At 32.9% G+C, this 15361-nt stretch overlaps 1 protein-coding gene across 3 annotated transcripts in view; it reads right to left on the bottom strand.

Moving 5' to 3' along the window:
* Positions 1 to 15361, bottom strand: part of LOC122899951 (BEN domain-containing protein 5) — a 1721330-nt gene that overhangs the window by 1325726 nt on the left and 380243 nt on the right. The gene's annotated exons all lie outside the window — the stretch shown is intronic.

A 15361-nucleotide genomic window follows, 5' to 3' on the forward strand; every position in this document is an offset into this window, starting at 1 on the left:
TGCAATCTTAATGAAAATGGAAAGATATGTTTTGCTTTACATAAATTGACACCATGATACAATTTTATTGTTTTTACCACTTATTTCCTATTAAACTGAAGCTTCTGGCTATCATATCAGGTTTATGATAATTATTCAACTAAGATGAATATTCCTATTCGAGACTAGCTCTGAGTACCAGGTCTAGTAACATCTTCTCTCTATAACCCTGCTTTAAACATTCCCTCAGCCCTGGCCCAACTAAAAATGGTAAGCTTTCATAATATTTTACCTCCATTTCTAATACTAAACATTATTTTATTCATTGATTTACATTTTTTGTATATTTGATTCATCCTCATTACTAGAGCACATGTCCCATTAGTGCAAAAAGGGACTTCTTTATGCAAATGCCTTGATTCACAGTGGGTCATGAACATGTGTGTTGAATAAATAACTACTCTCCCTAGTCATACTCCCATTTTTCATCAATGACTCAGTTATTTGTTTATCAGTTAACAACACTGCAACAGTGTTCTATGATGCTTGGAGAATCTTCTGAGCCTTAATTGTATATGCAAGATTTAGACAGTGAGTGTTACTACCTTAGAATCTAAAATTATAATTTAGAGGAGTGATAAGGCTCACCATCCTCATAAAACATATCACTAAACTAACACAATATTTTGTAGGTTCATTTACTTATCCGTTTATGCTTCTCTCACTAAAATATAAACTCAATGACTTATAAGACATTTTTTTGCCACTATATCTTCAGTGCCTAGCATAGTGCCTGGCATATAACAACAGGTTCTTAATACTTCTTGAAAAAGTTTAACAAATGTTTTCTGAAGTAAACCATGTGTCAGGGACTTTACCACATGCTCATTACTTAATTTCAAAGAAAATTAATAAATGTACTTATTTCATTTAATATAAACAACAATGCCTTGAAATAATATTATTTGGTATGCAAAATGAGACTCAGAGGTTAAGTAACTAGCTGAGAGCAATACTACTGAGTAGTTATTAAGCTTGAATTTAAATTCAGGCATGTTTAATTCCACTCTCCCTTACTTGTTTCATACTCCCAATCTAAGCATTCATTACATACTCAGATGAATTCAGTAAAAGAAAGTAGCTCAGCTTCTTTGCTCCCAACTTTCTTCCATTGTTTTGAAGTGGAATTGGGTAATAAAGTATATTCGATCAACTGACCAAAGGAATTTAAAAAAGAGAAATCAGTGAATATCAATTACATACAGAAGTGAAATACCCTGAACCAAACATAGTTATTTTTCAGACATGTTTTTTTAAATATGACACAGTAAATATTGTTGGATCATCAAATACTATATTTTACAGATTAACTTTTTATCTTTGGAGAAAATGAAAAGAGAACAAAAAGGAAAAGAAAATGCTTCCATATTTGGTTGCCATTTATCCAGTCCATTTATACACTAGTGTTTTACACATTAACAATATATTATTTCCAAATGTTTAAAAGAAAATTCCTGGATTATATCAACATCACTTTAAATACTACAAATTTAAAACCATTTAGAAAAATTTATTATAATCAATCCAAAAGCAATTATTCTACACTCTACTTGTAATTCAGTAGAGCAATAGAATCAATGAGACAAGAGTAATCTTGGTATAAAATTAGGTTTGATATACTAATTTTTGAAAGTGAAAGTTGTTTGCCACAAATCTATATGTACAACATTACCAGAGAAGCATTGGCAAAGTCCCCAAGACATTCGCATTATGGGAGACAAAAATAAGAAAAGAAAATGAAACTATATTTAAAATGAACACCAGAGCAGACCTTAGTAAAGGGGCAAAGGAACTAGTATGGAAGTCAAGATATCTGAGCTGTAAGCTTATTAGCTCTGCCATATAACTAAATGTAAAATGTTGAGTGACTCATTTCATCATTCTAAACCTCAGGGTTTTTATATATAAGAAAAGATATAAAGTTTCAAAGATGAAGAGTGTAAAGGTATTCTAGAAACATGGATACAAAGGATAAAAGACAAAAAGAACACAATATATTAGGAGAATATAAAGTTGTCATAGGTGGCTAGACTGCTGACTTTCAGCTACTTACTAACCTTCTATCTGTCTCAGTTTTGTTGCCTAATTTAATCATACTTACTTCACAGGTTTACTGTATATATTATGAAATAAATAAATGAAAATCTAGTAAAGTCCCTTCTGCAGCTATATATATTTTAGTTATAGAGAATCATCATGTTACTCTAAGAACATAATTTTTAAGTGACAGCAAATATGCAGGCTTAAGATATGAGGAAATGGTCATTAAGGTAATATTACTTCCAACTGTGAAATTTTGTGACTATGCTTTGCTTTAAAAGCTGCAACGGCATTTGACAAAATTCAACCTCCATTCTTGCTAAAACTTATCAGCAAATTCAGAGTGAAATGGAATGCCTTCAATTTAATAAAGGACATCTACAAAAAAAAATAATAAATTACATAACATCTTAAGTAAGTTCATACTTAGTGATGAAAGGCTGGAAACATTCCCCTAAAATGTGGAATAAGACTATCAGGTCACTCTCACTACTCCTATTCATCACTATAATAGTGGCCCATAGCTTGTGGAAACAACAAGAAAAAGTTTCTGAATTTAAAAAAAAAAAAGTCATGCATATATAAACATTCTCTACTCCTAGATGATGTAGTTACCTATGCAGATTATCTCAACAAATAAGCTGCTAAAAGAAATTAGTCAGTTTAGCAAGGATCCAGATTATAAGGTCATTGTCATATTAATATACACTAACAAAGAACAATTAGCGATTAAAAACTTTTAAATAATTTTATTTACAATAGTACCAAAAAGAAAAGAAATATTCAGGCATGAATCTAACAAAACATAAGTGACATCTCTTTGTTGAAAAAAAAAAACTTAGAAATAAAAAAAATTGATGAAAGAAATCAAATAACACATAAAATAAGTGGAAAGATATTTATTTTTACACCTCATGGATTGGAAGAAACAATATTGTTAAGATGTCAATATGCCAATTTCTTCTACTTGTCTAAAGATTCAATACAATTCCAATCACAATCCCAGCAGGATAACAAGACTTTGTTTTATAGAAATCAAAAAACTTATTCTAAAATTTATGTGAGAAGGCAAAAGTGCTAGAATAACCAAAAGAATTGGAAAAAGATAAGTTGAAAGTCTTACACCACCTGATTTTAAGACTTGATATATTAAGCTACAGATATCAAGATAGTGTGGAACTGGAGAAATGATGGTAATATAATTCAATGGAACAAAATAGAATCCAGAAATAGACCCACATATATAATGTCCACTGATTTAAAACAAAGATGTAAATAATTTTATACAGAAATGGTAGGGTTTTTTTTTTTTTAACAGATGGTACTGCAATAGATATCCATACACAAAAGATACATAAAAAAACAACTTTCTAAAAAAAACTCAATCCATAGTTCAAACCATATGTAAATATTAATTTAAAATCAATCATAGACTTAAATTTCAAACCTAAGACCACAAAAGTTTCAGAAGAAAACATAGGAGAAAATTTTGTGGTTTTCAGTTAGACAAAGATTTCTTAGAATTTACATCAAAAGCATGATCCATAACAGAGAAATAATTGGACTTTACAAAAACTACAAATTTGTTCTGTGAAAGATACTTCTAAAGGAATAAAAAGATCGATCCCAGTCAGAGAGGAAATATTTGCAAAACAGGTGATAATGATTTATACTTAGAACATACAAGAAACTCTCAAATCTGAGTAATAAAACAAACAATCCAATTTAAAACACTAACAAATTTTGGATAGGTACATCATCAAAGAATAAATAGAGATAGCAAATAAGTACATGAAGATGTCCAAAGTTTTTAGTCATTAGGGAAATTCAAATTAAAATCAGAAGATACAGATGCACATCTATTAGAATCAATAAGATTTAAAAAAATGGTTAAAAACTGATGATACCCAGTGCTGGCAAGGATATGCAGTAACTAGAACTCTCATACATTGCTGATGGAAATGTAAACTAATATAGCCACTTTAAGAAACAGTTTGGCTGTTACTTACAAAGTTAAACATATACTTACCATATGACCAAGCAATCCTGCTCCCAAGTATTTACCCAAGTGAAATGAAAACTTATATTCACAAACATAAAAAAGTATAAGAATTTTTATGGCAGTTTAACTTATAATTTCCAAAAACCGGAAACATCTGTAGAACCCCTTAACTGGATAAACAAACTGTGGTAACATGTGCCACTTTCTATAAATACCTTATTTGTTTACTTTCTCCTATTTACTGACTTTCTTCTCATAATAAAACATAAGCTTCCCCAGAAAAGAAGAACCCTGACTTTTATTCAACGCTGACTCCTGACTACCCCAAACTGTGTCTAGCATATCATAGGTACACAATAAATATCTGTTAAATATTAATGTAAGAAAAATAACATTTATAGAGGGCTTTCTAACTGTCAAGCAAAACTTCAATAGCTTGGTTATATGTGTCATGTAGGTAGGCAACTAAGAAATACTGAGCATAAAATTTCTTGTCCAAGGTCACAAAACAAATAGTTGAGTAGAATATGAACCCTGGCAGTATGACTCCAAAGCATGAACTTAATCCAAATCAAGAAGTATTGGAAGGGCATTACAGGAACAAGCAAAATGCAGGGAGGTAAGAAACAACATGGTCTCTGCAGGACACTACAAGAAGGCCAGTAATTATTTATGGCAAAGAAAACTAGATAGAAGCCATACCATGAAGAGCACCATATGCCAGGCTAAGAAACCTGGACTTTAAAGGAATAGGGAACATTTAAGGGCTTTAGCAATGAAGTAGCAAAGTCAGGTTTGCAATTTATAGAAATAAATAAACAGGTCGTGTGAAAGACAGACTTAAATAGTGCAGGACTCTGGACAAAGCTACATGTTGAAAGATGACCACCATTGTCAGGCAACTTAACATAGTAGACTGAACTTGAATGCAGTAGCAGAGAGAGAAGGACACACAGAAATTCAGGAAGTGGTTTTAGAAGCAGTAAAACAAGAAGCAAATTTAATTTTCTCATTTATAAAATGAAGATGATAATAGTACTAACCTCCTAAATTTAGTGTGAAGACTGAAAATAATGCATCAAGCATAGTACTGGCACAGCATAAGTGATCACTAAATTGTGGTTACATTAAAATCATGGTAATTATCATTATTACTATTTTTAGAAATGGATCCACAAGGAAGAGGTCTAAGATAACTCCCACATTTCCAGTTGGAATGACTGCATGGAGAATAGTAACATTCACTAGGATATACAGTAGATAGAAGAGGCATATTTAAATAAGATAAGAGCTCACTTTTGTAAATGATGAGTTTGAGACACCATGGAACATTCAGTGGTGACGTACAAAAAGCAGTTGAATCCAGGTGTTTTAATCTCAAGAGAGATTTTCAGTTAAAGATACAAATGGGACTATGGAAAAGAGATATAAAAATAAGACATAAAGATGTGAGATAGAATCATGGTGAGTATCAATGTTTAAGGAGTTTGAAGGATAGGAGAAGCCCATGAAGGACTTCTGAAGAATCAGAAGAAACAAAACAGAAGATACAAGGAGAATCAAGAGAGGAATGTCACGAAAGCCAAGGTAACAGAATTACCAACAGTGAACTATCAACAGTATCAAATGAAAGATAAATTAAAATAAGGGGTATAATATGCCTATTGGATTTAGCAACATGAAAATCATTCATGACTACTCTAATAGCAAAACGCCTGTTTAAAAAAATACAAAGCATAATGCCAGCTAAGTTTATGTTTGAATGCTATCACTTTAAATTATACTAATAGTATCTGATATAAGTGATATAATGGACAAATATATAAAGTATATATACAAAGGCATGGATATTTACGTATATCATTATTATAAATATACAAACAAGTAATTCCAGGTATAGTTTTTAAGACTTACTAGCACTTCCTAGAAACTCAAATTTATGCGAAGATTACAAGGAAAAACAATAGAAGCCAACTTGAAAAAATGAAAATGTGTTAACGTTGGCAATACTTCCACAAAAATTAAGATAATATAGTTGATATGCAAATTCCTTAAGCTTTGCATATCTACTGCATATTGAAAGCTATCCTGTCATCTTTTTTGCTCCTTTTTTTTCTTTCCACATTTTTAAAAAATTCCAGTTAGTCAACACACAGTGTAAAAATTAGTTTCAGGTGTAGAATTTAGTGAATCAACACTTAGATACCCTATCTTCTTAATGTTTCCATGAATAAAAAATTCCTTGCCCCATGAATCAGAAATATGGCTAACTTAACATTGTATCTTACAAAGACCACACTAAAATAAATGTGCCACCAAACCCATTTGACAAATAAGGTTACTTAAGCTAAAAATACAAATACATGTCTATGTTTCAGATACTCTTTAGGTGTTTTAGAAACATCTATTACTAATCTCCAAAACAATACCTCAAAACAAGTAAAACTAACCCAAATTTAAAGATGAATAAAAAAAAATAAAGATGAATAACTGATGCTTACATAGCAGGGTTAAGTAACTTGTCCAAGGACACAAAGCTAGCACGTAACAAAACAAAGATGCCGGAACTCATGCTTTTTCTCCCTCCACTCTAATATGATTACTACATCTGAACAATCAGAAGCAAAAGATGTCTTTTTCATGCCAGTATACCTGAGAGAGATTTCTCTTCTTTTTCTCATTTCTAAGAAAATTTCTCATCCCAATCCAACTCTTTTGAGAAAAGCTTTAACACTTACTCTTCAGTGAGTTGCCTATTTATATCCTTGGTATACTTGGGTGTTTTTCTTTTTCTTTTCTTTTTGCTTGTAGGAATTCTTTATATATTTTGGATACCAATCCTATATGTAATATAGTGCACAAATTTAATTTCCTAGAATAATGCATAAATTTCAACTCCAATTCTTTTGACACCTAGAGCTTATTTTTACAAACTCAAAAGTTTATCTCTTTATGATTTTGCTTTTCTGTTCCTCAAATAAGAATTTTTTAAAGATTTATTTATTTATTTGAGACAGAGAGAGAGAGAGCACGCAAGTGGTGGGGAGGGAAGGGTGGAAGGAGAAGGAGGAAGAATCTTCATATTTAAGTATTTAATCCATATAACATGGGGATAATGTGTAGCATTGATTGAATAGACCCTACTATTCTCATTTTCTAATAAAACCTCTGTTATATAAATAACCTTGTTTCTGATTTCCAGAGTGTCCATTTGGACTATTTGTCTATTTTTATGGCAATGCCATACTATTTTAATCACTGTTGCTATAAATAAAAATTGTTAGCTGAAATATGAATTTCTATAAAATAAACATATACCCATTAGTTATTCTTCAAAATTGGCTTACCTATTTTTGCCCTTTGGTTTTCCACATGAATTTTTAAACTAGCCTGTCAAAATCTATGAAAAAAAATTGGGGAGATTCTAATTGGAACTGTGTTAAAATAATAGGTTGATTTGGGGAGAACTGACATCTTATAATATTGAGCTTTTATGTCCACAAACACATCTTTGAATTTCAATCCATCTAATTATTTTTCTACTCTATCTCATTATTGCTAGCATCTCCCTACTTCTCTGTCATTCCTCCTTATTTCTTAATGACTGCTGTTCAGGCCTCACTGTCATTTCTCCAGTATACACAGAAATAATCTTTCCCAACATTCTGGCTACTATATTATCTCTTTATCTCTCCTATATCTTACCTTCCATTATATTGTATATAGCTACACATACAGACTTACTTTATACCTTGATAATTGCAATAAGTGCATTCCCTTCAATTTCACTCATTCATTTTACTCTCTAATGACCACCAATTCTCTTTGAAGCTTACTATAGTACACTACTTACCAAACTACTTTCACTTCATTAGAATGTCCACAAAGATGAGTAGTCTCTGTTTGCTTAGAAAAGTTCTGGTTTATGACTGCTATCTAGTTGTAATTATTAGATAATCTTTCACTCTCAAAATTTACTGGATTTGGATAATATGGTTATCCTACCTTCAAAGTACTGATCTATCATGTTTTCACTACCTTTCACCTTACTAATACTCCTTATCCCGTTAATGTATATTCCTTCTCCAGGCTTTCTTGAATGTACCCTGGGCTCTCATTCTTCTCTTAGTTTGTGGTCTCTACTGGAAAAAACACAAGCACATTCTGTTTACAACCATAACAGACTATCTGCTACTGGAATTAACTGCCCAGTATAAACAAGCAGAACACTGGACAAAATACATAAAACAGCTTTTCTTCAGCATTAGAGAGCTGGAAACTCATGGCTGATCTCTGAGACAGGGAAACAAATCAGGTAAGCCCTGGGATCACTAAAGTTTTCTCTCTGGAGGCACCTTCAGAACTATGATGCAAGGCAAAGGAACTCATGTAAAATGAATGATATAACCCACTGAGCTGAAGAAAGAGAAGCTGGAGTTCCAGACTATTTTCAATACCTCATGTAAGTTGAATCTTGCAGTATTTAGCAACCTAAATATCCATCAGCGGATGAATGGATAAAGAAAATGTGGTATATACATACAATGGAATACTACACAGCCTTTGAAAAGAAGGAAATTATGCAATATGCAACAACATTGATGAACACTGAGGATATTATTCTCTCATTCTCTAAAGCCTACTCTAGCACTCAGTTAAAACTGTTATTTGTCAAAGTTATCAATAACTTCCATAATCCCAAATCCAACAATCATTCCTGTGTCCCCATCTTATTTAAACTATCAGCAGCATATTTCACAGTGCATTACTCACTTCTCCTTCGTGGTTGTTTTTCAGTTATACTCCAAGATAATATACACTTGGATTTCCTCCTAACAACCTGCTCTTTTTCGGTTTCCTTTACTAGCTTCTCAGTTAGAGGTCCCTATAAACTCACTACTTTTTCCTCTCTTCTTCTCTATTTATGCTTACTCTTATAGTAGTATCATCCCTGTTTTATGACTAAATACTCTCTATATGACAACAATTCCCAAATATATAGCTTCAATCCTGACTTCTCTTTCAGACTCCAGACTCGTATATCCCAACTGCCTACTTATTAGTGTATTTGAATATACGATAGGTATCTCATATTTAACCTGCCTAAAACTGAACTCCTCAGCTTTCTCAAAGCCTGCTCCTCTGCCTGCCTTCTGCATCTCTGCAGGTCAGATACTCGTGCCAAAGCCCTAAAGTCATCCCTGATTTAATACATAAATATCTTTAATACATAAATATCAAATCCAGAAGGAAATCCTCTGGCTGTATCTTCAAATATCTTTCACCATTTAAATTGCGACCATAATAATCCAAACCACTATCTCTCCCACTAAAATTAGAGCAAAAGTCTCCAAACTGGATCCCTGTTTATATCATTCAGTCATATTGTCTTTAATGTCTAATTTTAGCAAGGAAATGTCAATAATTTTATGATACGAGTCATATCATGTAACTACTGTTAAACTCCTCTAATATTTTTTGTACTTCAGAGTTAAAGATAATGTCTGTATTATGATCCACAAGATCCCACAAAATCATCACTTCAGCCAACCCATTGCTACCCTACCACATACATACTCCTTTAACCACATTTTCTACTAATTTCTGCCTTGCTCACACAGTTCTAATCACACTGGTTTCTTTTCTGTACCTCAAACGAACCAGATATGATTCCAACAGGACATTGGCTTAGAGCAATAGCTATTCCAACTTGTAAGGATGCCCTTCTACCAGATATCTGTAAAGCATATTTCCTTACATCCTTTTTCTTTGCTCAAATGTTACCTTCTCAAGGATGCCTACTTTAATGATGATTCATTTTGGCCTTCTCTATATATCTCATTTATGTTTAATTTTTGTCCTTCTCTTTGACCCAGTGATATACCTAGAATGGAAAGCCCATAAGTGCTCCTATCTTTTTTCTCACTTGATTACTATATTCCAAGTGTTACAATTATGTTTAGAACAAAGAGGTATTTATTAAATTATTAATAAATAATTATTAAATATTTGTTGAATAAAAGTATATCCTACATGGGGTGCCTGGGTGGCTCAGTTAAGCATCTGACTTGATTTTGGCTCACACCATGATCTCAGGGTTGTGAGATCAAGCCCTGCATCAATCTCTGTGTTGAGCATGGTGTCTATTTAAGATTCTCTCTTTCCCTCTTCTTCTGCCTGTCCCCCTCCCTTTCTATTAAAAATACAACAAAAAAGTATATGCTTACTAATTTTTTGGGTCTTCTTTGATGTCTTAGGTATCTTAGTTTCTTTGTTGATGATGTTTCTGTGATACATGAAAATTTTTCTCTTTTTTTTTCTTTGTTCATTTGTTTCTTCTTCTTAAAGTTCACATATGGGTGAGATCATATGGTATTTTTCTTTCATTGACCAATTTGAAAATACATTTGCACGCCTAAACATATTGCAGCATTATTTACAACAGTAAAGATACAGAAGCAACCCAAGTGTCTGTCGACAGATGAATGGATAAAGATGTGATACATGCAGACACACACACACACACACACACACACACACACGAATATTATTCAGCCATAAAAAAGAACAAAATCTTATTGGCAACAGCATGGATGGATCTAGAAGGTATAACGGTAAGTGAAATAAGTCAAAGGTAGGCTCACAATTCAGACCTACCTAACATAGAATCTATATTCATAACTATTACAATTTGTTTGATGATGATGATGGAAAACTGAGTCACCAAGAGATTAATTTAACAGATCAAGAGTAAAGCAACTCACAAGTATCAGAATCAGGATTTAAACCCAAATGTGTTGAATCCATTGTCTGTGCTCTTTCTACTGTGATAAGCTGCCTCTGTGCACTGTTGATTTTGGCCAGGATGAATTTTCACTGTACCTGAAATCTCCAGGATGGAGACTAAAGAAGCAGCAAACTGTTGGAATTTTGAAGTCCAAATCGGACATGTCATATAGAAAAGTGTGTTTGTGTTTAAGCCACATTACTGCTTATAGTAATGTAAGAAATACTTCATTGTTAAAAAAAAAAAAAAAAACCACTTCTTTTTTAAAATTTTCCATTACAGACCTCAGAGGACAGTCGGTTGGCACACCCAAACTAAAGAGGATTGCTAAATTGAGAAAAAGAGCCAAAACAATAAATGGATCTTTTTTGTTACCTCATGTTGTTGCTGGAATGTAATTAATTTCTTATGACAAGAGTCCTGAAACACTGCATTATATCACATGTATTTGTGTAAAAGTTCAAAGTAAGTGATGAAAAAAATTATTCTTAATATATGAAATACTGAACTGAAGAAACAATCCAAAGCAAGAAATGCAAGGAAAAGCATCTCACTGCTGATAGGACAGTAAAATAGTATAAATTTTGTACTAGTTATCTATGTATCAAGAATTCAATTATCATATGGTTTCACTTATTTGTGGAGCATAACAAATAGCATGGAGGACAAGGGGCGTTAGAGAGGAGTAGGGAATTTGGGTAAATTGGAAGGGGAGGTGAACCATGAGAGACTATGGACTCTGAAAAACAGTCTGAGGGGTTTGAAGTGGCGTGGGGGTGGGAGTTGGGGTACCAGGTGGTGGGTATTATAGAGGGCACGGCTTGCATGGAGCACTGGGTGTGGTGAAAAAATAATGAATAATGTTTTTCTGAAAATAAATAAATTGGAAAAAAAAAGAATTCAAAAACATTCACACCATTTGTCTATCAATTGCCCTCCTAGGAATTTATCCTTAGTAAGTAAAATGAAATATGGGTAACAATTCATATACAAGGATATTCCCTACAATGTTATTTATAACAATAGATAATGGAAAATAATCCTTATGCCCAAGAGGAAGGAAATGGTCCAATAGTAAAAAAACTATTGTACGGTCATGTTTATGAAGTTTTTAGTGATAGAAAATTGCATGTGATACTACTTGGTTTATTTAAAAACAAAACATAAAAATTTACATATGCTAAAAAATTTAATTATGCTCAAAAAATAAAGTAGTAAATAAAAAGTCTAGAAGTAAATATGCCAAAAAGTTAATGTGTTTCTAGATAGTTTGATTATGTGTATGTGCTTTTTCTCTGCTTATAATAATTGTCTATATTTTCCAAATTTATTACATTGAGCATCAGTGAATCAAAAAAAAGCAAAAATTAATTCAAAGAGATAAAAACTGTATGAGGGAAAAAAAACAGAGTTTAAAAGTCAAGACATATCATTTTCACTCTTATGGTTGAAATTTTGAAATTTTGTCATGAGTATTTAAATAGATTTCTTTTCACATCACGTATTTTGTTGCATCAATAATAAATTTACATATAAGAATATTTAATACAAGTTTTTCAGAGAGAAAATTACTTTTTAATAAAAATATATTTATGTTAGTTTACATAGATTCTTGCAAACACACTATTTAGCAACCACTTTTGGGGGTTTAGACATCAGTCCTAGGATACAGAACCACATATTCCAAGGTTTTATAACTTCTTACAAATGTCAAGGGAAATAACCAAAAAGGTAGACCTGTTTGTATGGTATACTTGATGCTCTAATTTTTAACATTCATTTAATGAACTCAGACTAATATTTCTTTTGCTTGCTAGTACTAAGCCCTAAATAAGGCTCCTGACTAGATCACATTCATGAAGGTCTCATTTTAACGGAAATTAGAGAGATGGAAAAGATGATAGGAAGAGACATTATAAAAACAGACCTCACAGGTCAAACTTAATCATAAAACCATTCTCTTTCACATAGACACCATGAAAACAAATATCCTGTGAGTGAAAGATATATATCGTATCTTTCTAGCAGATCATATTTGTGCCATCGTGAGACAGACTTCCATAACTAAATTATGTGAGTACAGCAAGCAATGGCCCAAAGAAAGAGGTTGATAAAGCATCACACTCCAGAAAACCAGATAAACATGTTCATGATTTCAATTGACATAAGAGTAGAATAGCACTGGATATGAAGATAGAAACTCAGAGAGTCAAGTAAATATTGGTTCCTCTACCTCTAAAAATAAGCGTTCATAAAAACAACACCAACTCTTTTATTATAATAATCCCTTGAAACACATTCATGTTACTTGCTTAACTGATAGGCAAGACAGCAAAAGAGAGTGTATGACTTTACCATATAGTATAAAAATTGTAACACTCTGGAGAGACATTTTAAACAACAAAAAGAACATACCTGTAAGCAACTAGAGGAGCAAAAAACAAGAAACTGAAATTTATGAGCAACCTTCCAAAAAACTATCTCAGATAGTATAACAAGAAATACATTTTCCTGGGAACCTGGATGGCTCAGTCGATTAAGTGATGGGCTCTTGACTTCAGCTCTGGTCATGATCTAGGGGTTGTGAGATCAAGCCCTGTGTTGGGTTCCATGCTGGGCATGGAGCATGCTTAACATTCCTTCTCTCCCTCTATCTCTGTCCCTGCCCCTTCCCCTAAAAGAGAAATAAAGAAAAACATTTTCCCTGTCTAGTTAAACCATTCCCCACCCCTCCTCCTGACCAGAGTAGCTATGTAAGAATATTATTTGTACAGAGATTAAGTGCAAGGAAAAACTGAACTAAGAATTTAATGTGGCCCAAAGTTTAAGAACCATAATAATTTTAGAGCTAAAAGTCTCTATTTAGCAAAGATATAATTAGGATAGAGGACTCTATTGTTTGAAAAGTAATAGGTCTCATTTCTTAGGATTTAGTCAATTCCTGGTTGTAATATGCAAGCTGAAGGATGTACATGTGTTGTGTGCATAAAGAGGAAATCAGTAAACCCTTCTGGGAAATTAGAAATTCTGGCAGATTATACTGCTTTTAAGCAAATGTTTCCCTTCCTTCATATGAATTGACTATATTGCTTCAGCATTATTGTTTGTTTTTCAGTGGTGTACATTACAACCATAAGTTACTGACGTGAGACACCAATAGAAGAACAAGAGGTTGTATGTCTTTCTCATGGAAGCAGAGAGAGACTTGACAGGGGACCCAAAGTTGGAGAGCCAAGACTGAGTGTTGCAGATGTGCCTAAATTCTCCTGCTGTAAATTGTACTCTTAAGACTCAGTAATATAGGCTTGGAAATGCATTTTGATAATTACTAATTGTCTTGTTGGAACAAGAGGGTAATCCTATTGTCAGGTGAACTTCTGGTCAGGTAAAGTGTAGGTTTGCCTATGGTGGGTGAAGTGGAGAATATTGTCATTCTTACTATGAAAAGCTGAAAAAGAAATTCTCTCAAGGGAAAGTAAGTAAAACTAAGAAGAAAAGCTAGGAACTAAAGTATTTCCTTGAGCAGTTTTCTGTGATGGATTTAACATTTTTCCCACTCATCCTAAATCATGTTTAGCCAACAATATAGAGTTCTCCCATCTATTTAATTCCTTCCAATTAATCCTTACTTCATGAAACATTATATACATCTGTGTCATTACAAAGAATCAGGTGCCAGTGGTGTTGTAGAGAATTAAGAGAATCAACTTATGCTGAGTGAAATAAGTCAAGCAGAGAGAGTCAATTATCATATGGTTTCACTTATTTGTGGAGCATAACAAATAGCATGGAGGACAAGGGGCGTTAGAGAGGAGTAGGGAATTTGGGTAAATTGGAAGGGGAGGGGAACCATGAGAGACTATGGACTCTGAAAAACAATCTGAGGGGTTTGAAGTGGCGAGGGGGTGGGAGGTTGGGGTACCAGGTGGTGGGTATTATAGAGGGCACGGTTTGCATGGAGCACTGGGTGTGGTGAAAAAATAATGAATAATGTTTTTCTGAAAATAAATAAATTAAAAAAAAAAACAAAAAACAAAAAACAAAAAAAACCACAGAGTAAAAATAGTGAAAAAAAAAAAGAGAGAATCAACAGTAAATTGGAGTGACTATTCCTTGTACCCCTCTCCTGCTGAAGGTAGCATTCCAGTAATAGTCTCTAAATTCCAGACAATGACCTTTGCCAGACACATGAATCTAACTGCAGTTGAGGAAAATGGAGAGAAGCAAGCAGCCAACTGAAAGAGCAAACAGGATGCGCTGACTTGGGAGGGAAAATTAAATCAACCCTCCCTTTCTCCCAAGTATACTAGAAAAAGATGACCCTGAAGGAAGAAGGCAGATAGCTAGCTATTCAGTCATAGGGTTATGCTTTCATCTACTTAAAAAAATTGTATCACTGTATGTACAAAGTCTGTGCAGTCTTCCATTACTATATATCTTAATATAACAGAATGATAAATGATTTCTTAGGATTAGGTGTTTATTAAGGCATA

The sequence above is a fragment of the Neovison vison genome, chromosome 2 (assembly GCF_020171115.1).
Source record: "Neovison vison isolate M4711 chromosome 2, ASM_NN_V1, whole genome shotgun sequence".
Taxonomy (NCBI): domain Eukaryota; kingdom Metazoa; phylum Chordata; class Mammalia; order Carnivora; family Mustelidae; genus Neogale; species Neogale vison.